General features: G+C 40.8%; 1 protein-coding gene across 1 annotated transcript in view; it reads right to left on the bottom strand.

Moving 5' to 3' along the window:
• The window catches only part of LOC122539526 (selenoprotein P-like), a 128,002-nt gene that overhangs the window by 4,761 nt on the left and 117,992 nt on the right, over positions 1 to 5,249 (bottom strand). The gene's annotated exons all lie outside the window — the stretch shown is intronic.

Raw genomic sequence — 5,249 nt, 5'->3', positions numbered from 1 at the left:
AATTCATTTATTTTGTTCTGAATAAAAGTACAGATTCACTAATTTTGGCATTTTCCTATTTTTGCCCCTTTGATCCGATTTACTGCTTTTCTTAACGTTTGAATACTCTCTCCCAGTCCCCACTCCCAACCCTCCCCGCCTCTAATTCGTTGAAAGCTCTCTGGGCAGACCTTGCTGGGTCATGGGTGGAGATGTTTTTGTTGGTGAAACATCCAATTCAGATAATGGAGCTGTATTTATAGTTTGAAACTGACAGTGGATGGATTTCCAATAAGTTTCGTTTAGATCTTCAGATAACTGGAATTGAAATCGAAGTCCACATAACACGGCGAATTGTTTTCACCAGCACAGTGGGTTCTCGATTGATGTGGCATGTTCTGTTTTATTTAAATTACAAGTTCTAACTATTGCCACCAAGCAAGACAGATTCGCACAGATTTGGTGTGTGAAAGTTGCTAGAATTCGGTGCAATTCTGGTGTTGGCAGATGCCTGTGTAAAGCACTAACAACGCCTGTTAGTTCTGCAACAGTTTATATCTATTGCACAGATTCTAATGTTGTCAGATTAAAAATAATTCCTACACATACTAAAATGCAACCTAACTCTACAAAAGATTTTTGAAAAGGGTCCTAAAGAAGATTTTAAAAGCCGCAGGTTCTGAAATTAACGCAGTGGTAACTGGGCAGTAATTAACATAATTATTCGCCGGGTTCAAATACATTCCATTCACAAAACCTAAACGTGTAACTCCAACCAATGGCTTGTTCGGGTCGGACTTTTCACCATAAACGGCATGACTCAATCCCACATAGCCACTGAGTAAATTAAACGACATAGCTGATTAAGAAAAAAACGATCAATTTTAGGTGTTTGCTTCATTAAACTTGACACGTTTTAAAACAAAAGTACGCTGACAAAATAAGGACAAAGTATCAATCTACCTTGCATTATTAATCGATATTTACTTATTTTAATATTTTAATGCAACATATCCGTTAACTTTATTAAAAAGTACAACATTATGCCTTACGTGTTGTTTTGGTTTTCCTGTTTCGGTCTGAATCTTGCTCCGTGTATTGGGTCTTGTGTATTGGGGGGCCAGCTGTTCCTCGCTATTTATATTCCTGTCGTTTGTCTGTTTGCAGTCACAAGATTTGGCTCAAAGTTCACAACTGTCAGCCACATTGTAAAAAGAAAATCAGCAACTATGTTCCCAGTTCCCAATTTCTTGTCCTTTTTTAAAAGCTATTGTTTCACTTTATGAAAAAGGCCACAGTCAGATACTTATTCAGATATTTCCTCATGGTGTTACCATCATTTTCAGGAAGTTAAAATATTTCAAGGCCCTGCAGTAGAATGTAGAATATTCGAAAATAAACAATTTGTCTAAAATTAACTGCTTCCAGAAGTTTTTGTTTCATTCCCATGGGAGATTTCACAGAAAATTCTCCACCACCACAAAAGGTCCAAAAAATCTGAGCAACAAAGTAGTCTGAAATTTGGTGAAAATATCAGGGTCTTAATTTGGAAGTGACAAATTTTGGATAATTGCTTTCCTTCTACAGGTCAAAGCTCCATTTAATGATTAATTCCTAGTTAATCTAGAAAGAGATAAATTCCATTTTTAAGTCAATCTAAGCAGAAATATCCAAGACTGTTTCTGCCTGCCTGCTTCACAAGGCTATATACAAGCACAATAGTAACATTCATTCACCTGGCATCTTTCACATGATTAAACATCCAAGGTTTTGCACAGTAAGTGAGTGTTATGAATCAAACCATGATGATGAACCATAGAAAGTGGTATTAGGTCATATAACCAACATCCTGATGAAAGAACATGGAGCACAGAACATTACAGTGCAGTACAGGCCCTTCAGCCCTGGATGTTGCACCAACCTGTGAAATTAATCTGATGCCCATCTAACCTACACAGTTCCATTATTAGCCATATTAGATTAGATTAGATTCCCTACAGATTGGAAACAGGCCCTTCAGCCCAACCAGTCCACACCGACCTTCTGAAGAGTAACCCACCCGAACCCATTTCCCTCTGACTAATGCACCTAACACTATGGGCAATTTAACATGGCCAATCCACTTGACCTGCACGTCTTTGGACTGTGGGAGGAATATGTCTAACGCCCATTTAAATTCCCTTAATGTCAACAAGTCTGCTACTGTTGCAGGCAGATGGTTCCACATCACTACTACGCCCTGAGTAAAGAAACTATCCCTCATACCTGTCCTAAATCTGTCACCCCTCAATTTAAAGCTATGTCCCCTCATGTAGCCTTCACCATCCAAGGAAAAAGGCTCTCATTCTCCACCCTATCTAACCCTCTGATTATCTTAAACGTCTTGATTAAGTCACATCTCAACCTTTTTCTCTGCAACAAAAATAACCTCAGTTCCCTCAGCGTTTCCTCGTAGGACCATCCTTCCATACCAGGCAACTTCCTAGTAAATCTCCTCAGAACCCTTCCCAAAACTTCAACATCCCTCCAATAATGTGATGACCAGAACTGTACACAATACTCTAGGTGCGGCCTTACCAATGTCTTGTACAGCTGAAGCATGACCTCGTGACTCTGAAGCTCAGTCCCCCTACCAATGAGTTGTCTTAAACAGAGAAAAGTGAGGTACAGAACTGGAATTTCGAGAGGCAATTTTAGAATTTGGAGGTCAAGCAACTGATGATGAAGCAATTAAAATTGGGAAGCCACAAGTGTCAAAATCAGAGGAGTGCTGATATTTCAGAGGGTTGTGGGACTTGGCAAGATTTCAGAGATACAAAGGAACAACATGATACAGGGGTTTGAAATCAAGGATGTTTCTTTTAAAATCAAGATATTTCTTGACAAGGAAGGTGAGTGAGCAACATCAGTGAAAGGAATACAGGACTGACTGCATTTTAAGTCAGAGGCAGCAGAGTTATAGAGGATTGCATCTGGGAGTCCAGGAATGGGTTGAAATAGTCACATTCAGAGGAAATAAAAGCATCGATGACAGGTCAGTGGCAAATGAGCTGAGACAAGGGTGAATTTGAACAATGTCACAGAGGTAAAATTGGCAGTATTAGGGATGTACATGTATGAAGTTGGAAGTTCACCTCAGGATTAAATATGACACCAAGGTTATGAATAGACTGGCTTACTTTCAGACTGTTGCTGGGAGATGGATGGAGTCAGTTATTAGGGAACAGAATTTGGAGTGGATACCAAAATAATAATTTCAGAATTCCCAAACATTTTTGCAGAGCAAGAACCGTGTAATATAAATGGGTATCCATTATGAATGTGTTAGTTCTCTGAAGAAACTTTCCTCTTCCTTTTCAAAGCTACAACATAGTAAATCAAACAGATGCCCAGAATTTGGGCTAAGACCAAGATAGGGCACAAACCACCTCACAAAAACCACTCAGCAATATTTGTTCTGCCTCAACAGCAGAATTGCATCCAGTTTTGAACATTGTATGTTAGGAAAAAAATTGAATCATAGAATCATAGACTCTTGTCAGTGCAGAAAGAGGCTATTTGGCCAATTGAGTCTGCACCAACTGTCTGAATGTCAGGTAAGATGATGGTGGAATAGGGCTTCTGAGTCTGGGGAGGTCCACTTTTTTTGTGTTTTTTCTCATTTGTTTCTCGTCTAATTTATTTTACTTACCTCTTAGTAAAGAACTCAGTCACAGTGTTGGCATCGGCGGCGATGGATGGGCCCAGCCTCGCAGACTCATGGTGACAGCATGAGAAGTGAGTTTGGGAATCCGTCCGAGTGTGCATCCAGTACAGGTTCATGGAGGCAGCAGCGGAGGGTGGTCTGGGCCCAGTATGAGACCCAGAGGCATCGGCAGAAGCCATATTGGCAAGGGTGAGCCTGAAGCAGACTCATGGTGGTGGTGGAGCTGAGTTTGCGCTGATGCAGTACCCGGCAGCGCCTGTATTGTTGTGGTCCAGCGAGGACTCACAATGGGGAGGATCTCAGTGAAGGCGAGATGGTTCTGAAGGGTGGGAGACTTTTATTCCAGCAGTGGCCATGGCGGAGCACTTAACCAGAAGGAATGTAACGTTTGTTTTCTTTATTTTTCTGACTTTACATTCTATATTTTGTTTTTTTTTGCGTGTTTTAAGATGATACCAGAGAGTGATGCCACTATACAACACTTTTCACTATATTTTAGAACAAAGAACAGTACAGAACAGTACAGGCCCTTTGGCCCTCGATGTTGTGCCAGCCTTTTATCCTACTCTAAGATCAAATTAACCTACATACCCTTCATTTTACTATTAGTCATCTCCACCCTGGGAAAATAGTCTCTGGCTATCCACTCCATCTATGCCTCTCACCATCTTGTACACCTCTATCAAGTCACCTCTCATCCTTCTTCACTCTAATGAGAAAAGTCCTACCTCCCTCAACCTTTCTTCGTAAGACATGCCCTCCAGTCCAGGCAGCATCTTGGTTAATCTCCTTTGCACCCTCTCTAAAACTGCCACATCTTTCCTATAATGAGGCAACCAGAACTGAACACAATATTCCAAATGTGCTATAACCAGGGCTCTATAGAGCTGCAGCATAACCTCTCAGATCTTAACAATATATACATGAAAATAAATAAATCAAATCAAACCCAAATTGAAGAACATTCCATCCAGCCCCAGCAACCCCACCCTCATGGCTAATCAACAATTGCCTGGATATTATAGAAAATTTTATTTTAGACTATGGGAGGAAACCGGAGCACCCAGAGGAAACCCACGCAGACAATGGGGGAATTTCAAAACTCAAGATAGATGGTTGCCCAAGTCTGGCATGAACCCAAGTCCCTGGTGCTATGAGGCAACAGTGCTAAGAAAGGCATTAAAAAGTGTCAAAAAGATTTATAAGAATGATTCCAATGATCCACTTTAATTATGAAGATATTTTGGACAGGTTAGGGGTGTTTACCTTGGAGAAGTGAAGTTTGAGAGGAGACTTGATTGAGATGCTCAAGTTCATGAAGAGGCCTATGCAGAGTAGATGTGAAGGAACTGCTTCCATCGAAGAAGGATTCAGAACCTTGTGGCACAGATTTGAAGCAATTGACAAAAGAAGCAACTGATGAAAAAAAATCACAAACCAAATGGTTAAGATCTGGAATGTACCATATGAGAGTGTTGGAGGGGGGCAGGTTCACTTGAAGAGTTAAGGTCTGGAATGTACTGTCTGAGAGTGTGGGGGGAGGCAGGTTCACTCGATGGGTTAG

This window comes from Chiloscyllium plagiosum, chromosome 2, assembly GCF_004010195.1.
Source record: "Chiloscyllium plagiosum isolate BGI_BamShark_2017 chromosome 2, ASM401019v2, whole genome shotgun sequence".
Taxonomy (NCBI): domain Eukaryota; kingdom Metazoa; phylum Chordata; class Chondrichthyes; order Orectolobiformes; family Hemiscylliidae; genus Chiloscyllium; species Chiloscyllium plagiosum.
Note: the sequence above shows the minus strand (reverse complement) of the source record. Positions and strands in the feature narration are given on the sequence as shown.